Raw genomic sequence first — 17452 nt, 5'->3', positions numbered from 1 at the left:
AGCCGCGCCGCCCGCAGGAGCCGCCCCCAGCGCCGCCGCCGCTTGCCGCGGGCGGTCCAGCGAGGCTCAGCGAGGAGTGCGGCGGCGGGCGCTGCGCCGGACGGCGGAGTTCGCGGCCGGCTCGCTCCCGCGGCCGGTGCCTCTGGGCTGGGGGCCGGACTGGGGGGCCGGGCCGGGCTCGGGCGGCCGGGCGGCTCCGCCCCTTCGCCGGGCCGCGGGCAGAGCGCGCGAGAGGAGCGGCGCGGGGGCGCCCCCCTCGGCCGGGCGCTCGGGTTACAGCCGCGGCTCCCCGGCTTCCCCGCCCGCGCCTCGCCGGTTCGCCGGCGCCCTGAGAGACATTGTAACGGAACTGGGACGCCAGCGCTGCATTGTGGGAGCTTTTAAAGCGGCGGGGAACGGGCCGGGCCGCTCGGGCCCACGGGGTCGGGCTCCCCCCGGAGCCCCTAGCACGGCCCCGCCGCCGCGCGTTCCGGCACACGCCCCAGACCGCCGAGGCCTGTGGACCGGAAAGCCCGAAACGGGGAGGTGACCGGTGCCTCCCGACTGACTCTCCCCGGAGCCCAGTCTTCCATAGCCCGGGGTGAGACTTGTAAAACTGCCCTCTCCGGTCATCCCGGAAAGTAGGCGGCTTTTTTCTGCAGACGCTTAAGAAAGGAAAAGAAGGAAAGAAAAATAAGCCCTTCCATCCCCCAAGAACTGGGTTTGAATTGCTTTTCATCTGGCGTGGCAGTGATTCAGCGACCCCCTTCTCAGCAGCAGGCAGTGACAGAGACAGGAGAGGAAACACACAGCGAATGAATCAGACGTGAGTAACCAAGTTTAGAAAGAAATGGGCTCAGATTCAGAAAATTGTCCTCCCCTCCCCCCCATTAAATACAGCGAGCGGTCGAGGAAGAAAACCAGGGCTTTTATCCGAAAATGCAGATATGTATGTTGTTCTCCCTATTCCACCTTTTTTTTTTTTAAATGGAACGCAATGACTCTAGCCACTGGACAAAATTGGTTTTTTGGTCCGGGCTTGTGCTCACACACAGCAACAGCTATTAATTTGGGGGGGGATGGAGTGAAGATAATGGATGAGATACAAAAAAAAAAAAAAAAAAAAAAGCAAAAACAAAAACGAAAAAACACACACAAAAAACCCCGTTATAAAATACCCCTTTTAATTCTCCAGACAGTTTTTGTTGTTGTTGTTGTTGTTTTTTAAAATCAAAACAGGGATAGTAAATTTGAAGCACAACTTGTTACAGCTCAGCTTACTGAGGGCCTGATTTGTTTTGACTTGAGTTTGTGTTTGTGGGCCCTTTGTTTCTTCGTCTTGTTTTTTGACCTTTAGTTATTGCACAGCTCATTAGTTCCTTTAAGTTCGAGGTGAACTGAGGAGAGAGAGTGGAATAGTAGGACTCAAAGGTGGCTGATTAAGGTTTGGAGGATTTGGGGACGAGAAGAGTTCTCTATGATTCAAATACAAAACCTGAGGGGAATTTTATTTAAGGTGATTCTGTAGGGTATGGATCCCTCTTCTCAGAGGACTTTTCCAGCCTTAATGTTAACATTGCCTAAGCGCTCATTCCCTTGTCAACCTTTCACTCCACTGAACAACATCAGTCACCCACCTAATTGCCAAATCTAATGGAAAAATTTAATCCCCATTTTGTCATGCCCTTTGTGGCATTTGCCAATTTTGACCTCCCCTTCCTTCTTAGAACTTTCCTCCCTTTTTTTGTTGTTGTTGCTGTTGTTGTTGATAGTCATCCCCCTTCTGTGGAGGTCTTGAAATAGGGACCCTCAAACAGGTCTTGAGTGATGGCTGGCAGGAGTGTGGCTATTGTTAAACTAGGATTCGGGATCTTATGGAAGAACATATCCTTTAACTTTCTGAGGAAACAGTGGGAAGAGGAAGAACCTCAATCTACTAGATTCAGTTCGTCACCACTAGGGAGGTTCTTGACCTCAGTTTTATCGTGTGTCCAGAGGTGAACAGTGGACTGACATATGGCAACCAGTTTTCATGACTAGAATTTAAATCAGGATGAAATTTACTATGATAGTATACCCATGACCTCTGTTTAGGATAAGCACTTACTAGGATCCAGGTACCTGGTAAGGTATCCCCACCTCCAAACCAGAATGTGTCTTCCTGATGGCTGCCAAAGTCAGTGAATTTACCTCTGTCCAGTCCTGAATAAACCCAGAAAAATCTCTTCTCTGCCTCAACCCCCCGTGGTTAATGCATTCTTTCTCCAGTGTATAGTGCAATTTGTTTTCAACTTTCTTAGCTGTAATCACATCTCTGTTAAGCCTTCCTGAGATCACACCAAATGTCCTTGACAGGATTTGTAAACAACCCTTATTTCTGGTTTCTAATTATATTCTCAGAAGTAGCCTAACTAGAATTAGTGAGTATTCATGTATTTCAAGCCCTGTGACATAATCGGATTTGATATTCAGGAAAACTGTTTGAGAAGATAGATTGAGAAGAGGAGAATCCCAAGAGAGTCTTAATATAGAGAGCTGTGGGAATGAGGGGGTAGAGGAATAGGAGGTATATTACTATCAGTATTACTTTCCCACTGCTAACTGTAAAAAGTTAACACAGCCTTGGTAGCTAGAACTAAGAATGTGTGATTTTACAGTTCTGGAAGTCAGAAATTCTAAAATCAAAGTGTGGGCTGTGTCCCATCTGGAGCCTCTGGGGGAGAATCCACCTCTGCTTTTTCTATCTTCTATGCTACATGCTTTCCTTGGCTTGTGGCCTCTTCCTCCATCTTTAAGGCCGATAGCATATCATCTTCAGATCTCTCTTCTTGTGATCTCCGCTTCATGGTTAGGGCCTATCTTTTTCTCCAACGTAGGCAAAGAAAATTGAAATTGATGTAGGTGCATTTCTAGCTGTATATGTATATGTTACAAACTGAACTGAGTTGGATTACTTCTGGGAAGAGATGACAGTGTCTTAATTACTAGTCAAATCGTCATAGGGACAACTTATTTGACTGCAAGATTACTGAAGTGGTGTGCTGTTAGTTCCACTAAACCTATACCCATCTGGTGACTCATAGAACTGAAATCCAAGGTGTTAATACACTAAGAAGACCAGGTTCACATGTGCAGTTTCTGGGGATCAGCCTCTTTTTCTGGAAATCCCCAGCAACTCTTTTTTATGGTGTCCAGTGGAGTCATATTGCCAAGTTTGAGAAATACATGTCTAGACCAAAATTTCCCAAACTGGTCCACCAGGGAACGTCCTGTAAGAAGGGATGCTGGGAAGACAGTTTCTTCATGCTTGGAGAAGGTCCATGGAACACAGTTGTAACTACAGTTCAGGCCAGCCAAGAAGCTTATCAATGGGATAGATTTATCAAGAGCAAAGTGTTGGGAAATTCTTTCATGAGGAAGTCTAAGGGAGAAACAAACATTTTCTCACAAGAAATAGGTATGTGTATTGGCAGGGATAAATTACAGACTTATGACTATAACATACCTAACCCTCTATCTTTCCTTCTTTTTCTCTACTTCCTTCACTACTCTATGCTCACCCAGACTACTTACAACTTCATTACCTCTCAAACAGTGTCTCAGGACCACTTCTCATTCTCTTACCCCGTAACCTTGAAATTGCCTGTTACTTTTAGAGCCATCCCCATCCTCCTCTAACCTTACCTCCACCTGCTTCATAAAGCCAGGGACTATGTTATGTTTATCACTGTAAGTATCACTGCTTGATAGAAGACCTGGCTCAGACTGAGAGCTCAATTAATATTAGTTGAAATAATAATTAAGTGAATGAATGACAATATAAATGGAACAAACTAATGCCACTTACTCACCTGTCATACTTGTCTTTGATCTAGTCTTTAATAAACATTAAAAAAAAAACCAATAAACTATGGTATTGTGCTAGGTTCTGGGATTACAAAAATTAATATGACATAATTTCAGCCTTCTATGGCTTCATAATTCATCTGAGGAAACATATGCTAAAAAAGAAAATGAGGCAGATAATGCTAGTTGCCTGTCCTATTTCCTTTCTTCCCTTCTCTCTTAGTAATAGAAATCTGATTTCGTGCCTAGCGAAAAATTTCATTTCATAACCTTCCTTGCATATGGGGGTTACTAAGTATAGGCCACAGTATGTAGTTGAGAGGTGTTGTATAGGATTCCTTATTTGTGTATCTGGTGGTAGGGTGTTAGCAGGGCTGACCCAAGCCGTATTATTGCCTGGAATATAGCTGTGATAGATGGAGTCACAGCTGCAATCTTGTGACATCAAGACTACCAGATGGGGGACGCCTGGGTGGCTCAGTGGGTTAAGCTGCTGCCTTCGGCTCAGGTCATGATCTCAGGGTCCTGGGATCGAGTCTCCCATGGGGCTGTCTGCTCAGCAGGGAGCCTGCTTCCTCCTCTCTCTCTCTGCCTGCCTCTCTGCCTACTTGTGATCTCTCTCTGTCAAATAAATAAATAAAATCTTTAAAAAAAAAAAAAAAGACTACCAGATGGGTAGTACAGATGGGGTCATTTATTCAGCCTTCATTTAGTTACTGTTACTGATAAATTTGAAAGGAAAAGGAAAAAAGTCATGTCTTCAGTAGATGTATGTGGAAAGCAAATAAATAAGGTATTCTTTTTCATTCCTAATGAATATCTTGTATGCATACTGAAACAAGATAAAGATCTATAAATATTGTGATTTATTTGACAAATATAAAAGGACTTTTTAGAAACAGAGCACAGTTCTCAGATCTTCAGGAATTTTTAATGTCATGATGGTTTCTTCTTAAAAAAAAAAAAATTGGTTACCAAGTCATAAACTACTCCTTAAAAGACCCTCCAACAGTTTGATGGGGTAAGAGGGTGATATATTTTGTTAACCAAAGTACAGTATGGAATGAAAATACAGCATAAACTGTAAATGGGAACTGCAACAGGCTCTCAAAAGGAATACCCGCAAATATATTCAGAAACAGAATTTAAAGATGATTGGGTCCTGTTTAGGTAGAAACAGGACCTCTTTTTTGAGAGGATAATCCCATGAAAATGATAAAGTCTTTATTTTTTTTATTACAGACTGGAAGAATGGATTTAATCAGCTCAGATTAATTATAGGGGGCTCTCTATAAGAGGCTATACTAGGATCAGTATATTGGGGGAAAACAGAGAATGTGGTACCTCTTGTTACAAAGTTGCATTTTTGTAAATACAGGAAGTAAAATTTGGTCCGTCTGGCATTCTTCCAACCTGAATGCTATTTACCAATCTCCCTATATTTCTGCAATACTATAATTGAGGCTTATAGGGATGACCCTGAAATGACTTCTAAATCATAGCAGAAAGATTAAATTATCTTTTGCTTTCCCTTCATACATTTAACTATATGTTTATTAATTGCAAGCTGGAAATTTGATCTGTTTTATAACGCTGCTGGATTAATGAGAACATGCTTATCAGGGACATAGTCATTCACAATCACAGAATTTATAGTTCACGGGAGGAAAAAAACCCCCAGAAAGTGATTAAAAATGTAAGATTTATATGATCATAGGAAGAATAATTATTACAAAATAATTTAGAATCAAACAGCCACATTTTAAAAATTGCAACAAATGTATTGGTTAATGGTACATAATGATACATAGCTAATTTTTAAAGTAAGTATATTAACTCATGTTCTGTGGTAAGAAGAGTATGAATAAGTCTTCATTTTGGATTTTTAAAAATGTAGTTTGTTAGTGTCTGCAAGAGAGCAGGGTTAGATATAGGCCTAGGAGTCTTATAAATCAAAGTGGGTTATGTGTCTAAATTTGGTTTAGGGTCCTGTTAAGTTGCTCCTTGTTTCATTTTTGGTAGATGTATTACTCTAGTGACTGTAAAGGACCTCTAATGAACATGTGGAATGAATAGAAGTCTGAGGTAAGTTTCCCTCAGACTTAAAGTGGAGCCTGATTCAGGGATTCTGGTGCAGGTGACTTATTGGGAGCATGCCTCAGGAGAAGGTGAAGGGAGGTAGCATTTAGAGGGAATAAAGCTAAGTAATGACAGCATCTCAGCAGGAGAGCAGCTTCAGCCTGATTCTGTGGGCAATTCTAAAGCAGAAATTGCACTGCCCAATTGGTCCCTTGGGTCAAGGAGGCTGGCCTTTTGCATTTCCATTGTCAGTCACTCATTGGGTGAGGGTTGGTGGTAACCCTCAAGGCAAGACACCTTCTGTTCCCCCAAAGGCAAAGGTAATCTCTGAGAGGAGGACAGCTGCAGTTTTCAACCAACTGTCATGGCAGATAGAGATGCAGGCACCAGTCCAAGAAGGGGATCTGGAGAGGGTACCCACAACATCCACTGCACATCATATATAGGTTAGAGACCCAGCAAGACCCTTAGTAACAACTGAAGCATACTACTAACAGCACTACAGAGGCCAAACCTTGTATGTATGACCTGTTTCTAAAGGAAAAACTTTCAGAGTACAAGTAGGGATGGAAGGAACATATCTCCTTTTCTCTCCTCTCACCTACCCTTTGTGCCAGGCAGTGGTAGCTGGTGATGGCTTCAGGGACTGAAGCAAGGTGCCCAGCAGGGAAGGAACTAAGGATGTTAAGAAAATTTAGGATCGATCCCGAGAGCCTGGAATGGCACTAGGGTCCTCTTGGGTTAAGGCTTATACCTGAGGCCAACTTGCTTGTCTTGCCCTTTCTTTTCTTCAGCTCATCCTAGAAACATACTTGCCTGCTTATCGTTCCTCTGTCAGTCCCGTTGCTGCTCGCCAGGATTTCTGTCTCCCTGGGCCTTCTCCAGAGCCCTACTTGTCTTTCTTCAAACAACTTTTCTACCATTCTTTATATAAAAACATTCAACTTTAGCTTTTCTGACCTTTTTTAATAGTTTGACAGCTTAATATGATGATGGGTGTGGGAAGAGGGAATAGAGCAAAAAAAAAAAAAAAAAATCCTTCCCATGCTCTTCCCTTTCCTAGATTTAGCCCAATAAGCCAAGCACAACATGGGTACTATGGGTGGGTCTTCGGGAAAAATAGGCCATGTAGCTGAATCACTTGCATTTTGGGGGAGCACCCAGAGGCTCTTCTGGGAGGTTCTCAGTGAAGGCTCTGGGATGCAGTGCAGGAGTAAAGAAGGTGGACAGCTCCAGAGGAGACATAGGAGTGGGCATGTGCTACAGGAGCAGGGACAAGGCAGTGTGTACTGTTCCTCTAGCAAACTCAAGGACTTTCCTTCTCTTCCCTCTTCTGGCCGTTCATCCCCAGACCTTCCGAGGAAGATACCATTTAAGACAACTGAAGAAATGTTGACAACTGTGAATAGGTGGTTTGGGGCAGGAGTGGCAAGATACTGGTTACTACAGGCTCTGAAGGAAGAGAGGAAATATATATATATATATATATATATATATTTTTCCCCTCATCTGGAAAGGAAGAGATGTTCGCTATACCCTAAAGCTGGAGTAGAAATAAATGATTTCAGAAACTTCTGATATTGGAATTGAAAATACTACCACTTTGACTTGAATCAAAACAATATTCCCTAATATTGTACTCAAATAAGCAATGGATTAGGGGTGGCTTCTGACAGTATAGTCCACATGAGTGCTGTGTGGTATAGTGGAAGTGGTATAGGGTATAGGCTCAGACACTGATAGTATCCTCATCTCATGTCTGACAATGCCTTTCCTTCCCTGTGGAGATCCCAGTCTTCCTGACCTGTATGGGAGGTAAGTCAACCTACTTATAAAAAAATTTTAGAACTCTAAGGCCCTTTTCTCAGAGATTTGGAAAGATGCTAAGACAGATATTGGTTCAAGTCCTGATTCTGCTTTTTACTACCTGTGTGACCATGGGCACATTATTCAAGATCTCAGACTTTAGTTTTCTTATTTCAAAACAAATAAGAGGTGAGAGAGGAGAGGGTAATAGTAGTAGCACAAGAAGAGTTATTATTTAGAATAGCATGTTGTTATTATCTGCAGGCTGTTAGGTGAGAAGATACTTAGGGCAAATCCAATAATTATAATTTTCCGTTTCAATATACCCTGTGCCAGGCATTGTTCTAAGTGCTTCTCATACATTAACTTTTTTAATATAAGAAGTTTATCAGGTAGACACTATTATTTGACCCGTTTTACAGATTAGGAAGTCAAAGCAGAGAGGGAGATTAAGTATATTCCCCAAGATTTCGTTATTAGATAGTAGCAGAGCTGGGATTCAAACCCAGTAAGTGGGGCTCCAAAAATCTGTGGTCTCCACCCATACGGTATATAGTTACAGAGTAGGGCAAGAACCAAAAATAGCTGAGAGAGTGAAGTGTAGAATTGGTACAAGTTCAAAGTGAAAAGATCACAAAGTGAGGTCTGGGTTAAGCAAGTTCCTCTCATCTGTGCTGAGGATGATGGTTGGGGAGGTGAGGAGTGGGCAGGCCCAACAGTATCAAAGACTCCTCATCATAGATGGTTCATCTAGCAAAAGAAGTTCATCTCTTTTTTAGAAGGATTAATAAGCTTCCAGGTCAATAAATAAATTGGGAAAGTAACACACAGATGACCATGACTAAAGTAACTATGTGCATTTTAAAGGACATTCCTGGTCGTGTGTATCTTTTACTGGGTAAAGGACCATCCTAGGAAATGACCCAGTGAGTGCTCATTGTTGCTGCTTAAATCAGCTTTGTGACCCTAGAAAGTCCTTTTGCTTTCCAGGATCTCTATAAAATGGAAGTATGATCTGCCAGTGATTTTTTGGAACCCCATGATTGACTGATAGATCTGGCTGCCTAGTGGGAGTACCCTTTCCCTCTTCTGTTCCCTGTGCATCCCCCATGTGTATTTCTTACAAGAGGGCTGCATTTCCAGGTGGGATTGCGTTCTTATACCAAGGGCTTACAAAATTACCTCCAATGTCACATGTAGATCTAGCATTCTGAATATATGAATCATAAATAACTGATGCCATTGAAAGAGAGGGGATATGGCAGAATAGGCTTGCTTCTGTTTCTAATAATGACCCAAATAGCAGTTCAAAATCCAACTAAAAAAATCCAGAAAAAAATTTTAGGTAAGGCTTTAAAATAGTTTTGTACCAGGAATGTAATAGCAAGTGAATATAATTCTATTTTATATTTTTTATGTTATTCTGTGACTTCACTCAGCATTCAATTTATATATTAATTTGTGAGTATTGGTTTTCAAAAAAGTCAGTATTCTATGAGGTCTATGAACTAATAGAGCTTTATAACAAATAAATGAACAGAGAGTGGATACTCTAAGAAGAAATAGCCTCATGTTACTTGTTGCCTTGAAAACTGGGAAGTCTGTGTACTAATAGGGGTCATGACAGCGTGTCAAACTGAAGAAAAACTGCACAATACTCTAGTGATTCTTGACGGAAGTAGATAATCAATTCAGATTTGGGTAGTTTCAGAGAGTAAATCAGGAAAAGGAAATCTTTTTCTTCTCCTCAGGGCAGAGATATTTTTTGTGTGCTTTAATTTTAGTACTTTATATTCCCTAAGGAAGTATTGGTTATAACAAAAACTATGTACTAGAATACAAGTGTCAGAAATTAATCAAAGGTGGAGTAGCATGTCAGTCTCCATTCTCATGTATAAAAGAATAATCATGATTGTACTGTGGGGGTCTTTGTAGGTAAGGGCTCCTAGTCCTGCCTGGTCATTTTATACAAGAGCAAATGAGAGGTTATTAGAAAAAAATAAAGGAAAAAAAGCAAGACAAAATGAAGTATGGGAGTTAAAATTCCAGACCTTGGCAATCAACACCCATATCAGGATGCTGTGTAGAAAAAGGAAACCAAGGGTGACCTTGGTTTAAGGACCTTAGGGACTAATGACGATGATATTGTCATTAAAGGCAGATGATTTTAATTACTGTCTTTCTAGTAGGCTGAAGTTGGGAAAGGATGAAGTGGTAATTTGGAGGAAGAAGTATTTTCACATAATTATTTTCCAATGAGTGCTCAAGGACATCCTTAGGTTATATTTTAAAGATAGTGCAGAATTCACATGAATGATTAAAATTCAAATTTCTAAGATTGAGAGAAAGTAGTTCTTAACCTCCAGATGGGTGAATATTAGAAAGAAAAGTTTTTTTCCTATACTCGTTTGCTTGGTTTTTGGTCCATTCTGCTGATTAAACATCCTCACTCAGAACTTGCTACTGCCCATGAAAATACTGGAAAACCAGACCTCTGAAATAGCTTTTCTTTTTAAAAATAAGTCTTTTACTTAAAATCTGAGCCCAGACTTGACATTATTATTGTGAATGAGAATTCTGTGTGCCAAGGCAGGGACTGAGCAGGAGAAGGCTTTTCTTGATGTTGACTGTGAATGCCTGTTTTTTTTTTGCTTTGTAAAGTTGGCTTTGGATAGCCAGGTTGTATAGGGAAATCTTAAGAGTCACGTGGCAGCTTTAAAACTCTTTAGAGCTGGACACAGAACTTCACAGTTTCACCCCATACAAGCAGCCTCCAGCAGGAGGAAGCCCAGCAGCTGTGAGGCGTCTGTTCAGAGCAGTATTGCGTAGGCTTGAAGCAGTATGCTCTGTCTTTAAGTAATTCAAGACTGCCACTAAAGTTCCCTGTCATGGCACAACTGAAGCTGAAAAAACCTGAATTATAGTCTGTCGAGCTGGAAGGGATTTTAGGGCTCATCTCATCCAATCCCTTCAATTTCCAGTTGAGGAACCAAATCCAGAGATGTCTAGGGACCTGTTCAAGATAATGCAACTAATTAGGCTCAAAGTTAAGACTCCAGACAGAATACAAACAAACATTTGTATTGAAACCTCACATCATTTCTATCCCTTGTTTCATCAACTTTTATCTCTCTGTAAAGTAGTTAACACAGCAACAAGCTAGAATAAGAAATTTGTAAGCAAAATTGTGCCAACATGTTTAGGATTATATTAGTATTCTCTGAAACCCCCCAAAACATTTGATTAAATAGTTTGCAGCCAATTTGAGAATTTGTTTTTCTTCAAAGGGTGCTTTCATTTTCAGAAGTTAAAGAAATCTTTGTACCGTGTTCAGGCTTTAAAGGCTGGGCTCTTGATGCCCATGGCGATGGTTCATTGTTGCTGGTGCCACTGTGAGACCAAATAGTGCTTCAAAAGTAATTCAAGGCTTGGGCTTTTTAAAGGAGCCCAAAGTCATGTCTTTCTGATTATAGTACGTGCAGTTGTCAAGTGAGAGAAACCAGTTTCTCTTGGTGAGTTCTGCAATCAATGGGCTATGAGCAGTCACACTCACAGAGAACAGTCCTCCATTGCATTTGAGATACAGGACTGACCCCCCAGATCAAGCTGCCTGAAATTGCCTTTTTACTTAACATCAAGCATCTTCAGAGGTCATGTTAGAAGCAGTAGGGGAACTATTAAGTTGTACTGGAATAGAAGAGCTAGAAAAAACAAATGTGTACCCGAAAGGTGGAAAGAGGCTTACACTGGCTGTATTTGTAGGGACCCTGTTCAGATGTGTCTTTTCTGCCATGAAGATTCTTCTAACTTGCATTTTGATAGGTTTTCATTTTCTTAATTTTAAATCATGAACTTTCCTTGTGCTGATTAAAGAAAAATAAAACAGAAGTCAGTTACTTCCTAAATTCCTCTCAGCCTATTAACATTCTTTCTTCACGCATTGTTGCTTGTTCGCTGCCTCTCAACTCTTCTCTGCAGTAAGTAAATTCCTAGTGGTACAAAGAAAACTCAATCCCCAGTTGTTCTCATTCTTCCCCCGAGAGATCCTGCATATGTCTGTCTTATTCCTTTTCCCAACCTCAACTTTGTCTTTTCCTCTGCTTATCTTTCTTGATATATCCTTGTAGATGTAGAGATGAGCACGAGACTTTTCCTCCCTTCCCTGACTTCCCTGAGAATTTTCCCCTCTCTCCCTACACTTGTGTTTAGTACTTTCTCTCTTCCATTTTGTTCCAGAAATCTAGCTGTAAAGCATGGCTGATAAGCACATTCATTTTGTTTGCAATAAACCTTGAAGGAGGAAAAATCAACCTAAAGAGCCACTGCCAGAATACTATTGTGAAAGTTCACTTTGGCTTTACATGAAAGGATTCATTTCCCATTTCCCATTCTCTACCACATCCTTTTATACTTAAACTTAATTTCCTTATTAAAAATATTTAAAAAATTATTTCTAGCTAATAGTTCCATTTTGAATGCTGCAGGACAGTATTGTCTTCTACTACTTTTCATTGCACATAGACCACAGGAGGTAAATGAGCCCTTTTGAAATAATTTTGGAACCTGGCCATTTATAAAACATTGTTTCTATGAGAAAATGAATTCCCAGCTTTTAGAACATGACTTATTTTAGCTTGGGTATTTCCTCTGTGTGTTTGATAACAAAAAATCTTTTTGATGTGTTAACATAAAATCAAAGAGACTTGCCTTGGTTTTTTACCTTGTTGAATATTCTCATAATAGAAAAAAATAACGTGTTATATTCTTTTGTATTTGTATAACATTCTGGGAACCTTGCAGTGTACATTACTTGTGTTTTATAATTTTTAACAATCAGTATATGGAGACTGCAGTTGCCTGCTGCTTCTGTTCTTCCTTCGTCTGGGTACATGGAGAGACCATATTTCCCAATCTCCCTTGCAACACCTGTGGCTATGGAACTGAATACTTGAGGATGGAATAGGAGTACAAGATACGTAAGGAACTTCTACCTTATCTGCTTAAGAGGATATCCCTGGCTGGAGACTCCCTTGCTTTCCTATTTAGCCAGCTGGGATGGCGACAACCAGAACCCTACAAGCCAACAGTTGATGGCAGAGCTGCTGCCAGCCTGGGCCTCCAGCAGTTGACTGGAGCAGAGTTGCCCACCAAGCCAGAATGCTTATCTTGTGCTGTTAACTGGGAGACAAATAAACTTCATTGTTCTTGGAACTACTGAATTTGGGGGTTTTCTTTCTTACAGCAGCTTTAGCCTACTCTATAATACTACTACAGAAAGTATTTTACAAGATGTTTTTTGTAAAGTATTTTCCCTCAGTATAGACAATAATCAAATTATATAAGCAAGAAGTAATTTTCTTCAGAAAACAAAGCTCTAGATATTTTCAGTTGTTTTCCTTTGATTCTGATAGTGAGTTTCTCTATACATTAAATTAACAAGGCTAATTTAATCTTCCAATCAGAAATAAAATCTGTTTACCAAAGGCAGATATATTTTCCAGAGAATATTCATTTGAAAGGGGTAATGCATTCTGGGCTTCATTATATCTACTAAAGGAAGATAAGTAAAAGAGTACCCATTTCAGAAGCACATTTCTTTGATATAGTATCCTGTGGTAATCCTGTGGTAATTTTTCATAGTATCCTGTGATAACTTGGGCCAATTTCAGCTTATGATCAAACGTACTCCTAAGAAACAAGGTTCTTCAGGGGTCACTCTATAATATCATAATGAAAAAAAGGAATAAAGCAAGGTTAACATCATCAAATTTCCAAAAAAAAAAAAAAAAAAGAAGAAGAAAGAATCGGACTGAGGGTAGAATCACACATGCCTGTTCATGGTTTATTTTTTTATACCCATAATTGGTATTATACCTAATGGTGCTTCTTTGCTAAATATTTTTGTTTGTATATTTGTTGATTTGCCCTGTTTTCCTCCCAAAGCAAAAATCACATTTATAATTTAGGTTTGCTTTTTGTAAAGTTCTTCCATCAGCATAGATATTAACAAGATAATAGAAAATATAAAAGTGCCAAACTGGCCTATGGCTAAAAAAACAAGTATGTGGCCTCTAAGTGATGTTAAAGGTGAATTCATTTCTTTCAATCCTAAAATTGAAGAGGTAGATTCTTCTTACAGAAGAATCTACAATCTCATGAAACTTGTAAAAACTTAGTAAATATTATAATATTCTTAGTAGATATCAGAATCCCAAGTGAGTTCTGGGAAAATACATGGAAGAGGATAAAATAGGCATTAGCCATAGGAACATCATCTTTTCTCTGTTCCTAATAATAGCAAATGCATCTTGGGGTTTTTTGTTTTGTTTTGTTTTGTTTTTTAATACAATACTGAGCTTTAACTCTTTCTGCTGGTACCAAAATAATGTTAGTTGTTATCTAGATCTTCACTTACGAAGTTTTCTACTTCAACTTACACTGACATTGGTGGAATATTGCTTAGTAAACATTTTTGTCCCTCTTCTAACCAGTTCCTGCCTGACTCAGCTGGGTAGAAGCACCATAATGAGCCATCAGAATGACCAAAAAAAAAAAAAAAAAGAAAAAGAAAAAGAAAGAACATGCTTATGGAGGAGGAGCAGGGTGTAATATAGTATGGATTAGAGATCTGAAAAGAACCTTGAGAAGTTTTCTATTTCTTTCTGTATTGAAAGATATAAGCCACACATTATAGGCGATTGACTGCTATGTGACAATTTATGTAGAGGTGTGGTCCAAAATGTCTGGAGAATTGAGTTCTGATGGTGGTTTTAGTACTACTTAACTCAATGACAATCCAAGCTGGGCCTCAACTTCCTTTTCTGAAATAAGAATGCTGTATCCATGCTTGTTCTCCTGAAGGGAGTCTGTACCTAAAGGATATTACATGGCATTCAACTCTTTATTTTCAAATAAAAGTAAAGACGAGCTTAAAGAGAAAACACCATCGTAATGGGAAGGAGTAGTAAATGACTGAGGATTATGTGCCTAGGAATATGTGACTAGATGGGAATACATCTAAAACAGAGGTCACCGGGGCGCCTGGGTGGCTCAGTGGGTTAAGGCCTCTGCCTTCAGCTCAGGTCATGATCCCAGGGTCCTGGGATCGAGCCCCACATCAGGCTCTCTGCTGGGCAGGGAGCCTGCTTCCCTTCCTCTCTCTGCCTACTTGTGATCTCTCTCCTCTCTCTCTGTCAAATAAATAAAATCTTTAAAAAAAAAAAAAAAAAAGAGTTTGGTGAAACTACAGCCAGAGGGCCAAATCCAGCCTACTGCCTGTCTTTTTAAGAGTGGAGAATGACTTTTCCATTTTTAATTTTTTTAAAACCAAAGACTAACATTTTTTAAAACATCAAATTATATGAAATTCAAATATCAGTGTCCATAAACAGTTTTATTGAAACAGAGTCATATTCATTTATGTGTTGTGGATGCTTTCATATTACAACAGCAGAGTTTAGTAGTCATAACAGAGACCAAATGGCCTGCAGAGACTGACATATTTACTATCTAACCTTATTGGAAATAGTTTTCAATCCTATGTCTAAAAGATCCAAGGTAGAAATGTCCAGTGGCAGTTGGAATTTAGATTTTGGGAACGATCCAGAAGAAGCAATAGTTTAAAATGTGGAAGTTGATGAAGTCAAGGAAGAGATTAAAGAGGCCTAGAGAAAGCACCTGGTGGAAGATCACTTTTGACCATTTGGGAGAGGAAGGAATCAGAATCCTTGACAGAAGCAAGGAAGGCACAGTTAGTGCATGGTATGCCTCCTGGAAGCCAAGCAATGGAGTGAGTTCAATATGAGCTGGTAAGAATAGATATGTCCGAAAGAATAAGTAAACTGAGAAGATCTTGGAGTACTGAAAATAAGAACATCTGGCCGTTGTGAGTACTGTGGGGATCTCAGAAGAAATCTGAAGATGGAACTCTAGGAATGTCTGCTACCTAGGAAGGCCCTTGTTCCTTATGAAGGTTTCTTGTTCCATGGGTACATCTCAGGGCCCTCCAAGGAAGGTGATCAGAGAACAGACAAGTGATGTCTAAGCTGTTGCCAATGGGACTAGATCACAAAGAAAATCCCTAGCCACAGAATCTTAACTTGAACCTGGGGTTGAAACAGAGTAGTCCTTTGGAATGGAGCTGAACAATGACTTAACTCATTGACTTTGGATCCGTGGGCTCTTTCCCTCCCTCCTAGGGAAACCGAGATTGAATGAATAATAGCTGTGAAATACTCCCTTGAGAAAAGCCTCCTACACACTAATAAATACTAAATGCTTTTCATTACAGTTTAAGTGAATGACTTGCTTCCCCCAGAATGTCTCATAATGAATGGCAGGAGAATGACATTTCCTCAAAATGTTACACATTAGTACTAATTTATTATAAAAATCATGCATGTCCACAGATTTTGTTGAGTGAAAACTAATTGCATTAGCATTTGGGACTGCTGGGAGGGAAATTAATAATTACCTGAACCAATCAATTACTTGAAGGACCTAAGCATTAGGTTAAATTTGCGAAAGGATAATTTCAAAGTATATTTAACAAATAATGATATTTGGGGTTATTTGAAATGAAAAACACCTTTTTTGTCAGCTCCCATTTTACCTCTTCCCTTTCCCCCTGGTCCCTACCCTTCCCCCATCTCTGCTGCCCCTAAATATTCTTTCAGAGATTCAGCAAAAATAGGAAGGAAAAGACTCACATATTCCAAAAAGCAGATAATTTCCTGGTCTTCATGAAGTAAGAATACTAGCTCTCCCACAGAGAAACAAATTGGATGGCAATTTTAGGATAATTGAATTGCTTCATGCTTTTCACATTGTTGGGAAACCAGTAATGTGAAAACCAATTTTTTTTTCAGTGCTACCTGTAGTTTCCTGTGATACAAGATTTTTCTGTTTACCTATTAAAGACAAAACACAGAGCAAAGATTTACAGATTTGTGAGTGGGTTTATGTTATACAATGGCTGTGAAAATGAACACCTGGTAAACTAAATTAAAACATACTGAGTTGCCTGGCTTTTCAAAAAATCAGATATAATAATTAGGAATGAACAAAAAATATGTGTAAGAGACTTGTAGGTACTTCTTTTAAATCATTTAAGGACAATCATTAACTTCTGTTTCCCTTTTTGGATGGTGATGGGGGCTTTCAGGTATGAAACAATTGATAATGATAATCAAACAAAATGGTTAGTTGGTAATTGCAAAGGAGATTAAAGCAAAAAAGAGAAGTAACCAGACAGAGACAAGCCATGGAACTGAGCAGAAATGGAGTAATATCTGGTTCTTAAACTTGAATGTGCCTCAGAATCATCTGGAGAGCTTGTTAAATAAAGCACAACTTGCTGGGCCCCACCCCCAGAGTTTCTGATTCAGTTAAGTTTGAGATGGGGCCTGGGAGTTTCCATGTCCAAGAAAATTCCAGAAGATGTTGATGGGGCTGGTCCTGGGATTTTAAGAACAAAATTCAGGTTGATTTAGGGTGACAGAAAGGTTTAATAAGAAATTGTTGAAGACTGAGGAGAGATAGAAGATAATTTATGGGAGAAAGTTAAAGGGAAGATAGAATCTTAAAAATGAGGGATGATTAACTCAAAATAATAGCAAGGGAAGGCAAACTTTAATTGAATGCAAAGCTTTGCACTAGGCACTTTACATTCACAGTCCTGCCAGGTTAATAAAATAATGATAACATCCAAAGAGGAACCAGAAGATACTAAAAGAACTTGACA

General features: G+C 39.8%; 1 protein-coding gene across 1 annotated transcript in view; it reads left to right on the top strand.

Moving 5' to 3' along the window:
• Nucleotides 1–524: 524 nt before the first annotated feature.
• The window catches only part of LMNTD1 (lamin tail domain containing 1), a 510701-nt gene continuing 493773 nt past the window's right edge, over nucleotides 525–17452 (top strand). Inside the window, exons 1-2 of the transcript XR_009356747.1 lie at nucleotides 525–805; nucleotides 12548–12921. The gene's annotated coding sequence lies outside the window, so the exon portion shown is untranslated. Of the gene's footprint in view, nucleotides 806–12547 lie in introns of the transcript that reaches the window.

The sequence above is a fragment of the Mustela lutreola genome, chromosome 8 (assembly GCF_030435805.1).
Source record: "Mustela lutreola isolate mMusLut2 chromosome 8, mMusLut2.pri, whole genome shotgun sequence".
NCBI lineage: Eukaryota > Metazoa > Chordata > Mammalia > Carnivora > Mustelidae > Mustela > Mustela lutreola.
This window is presented reverse-complemented; position numbering and strand designations above follow the sequence as displayed.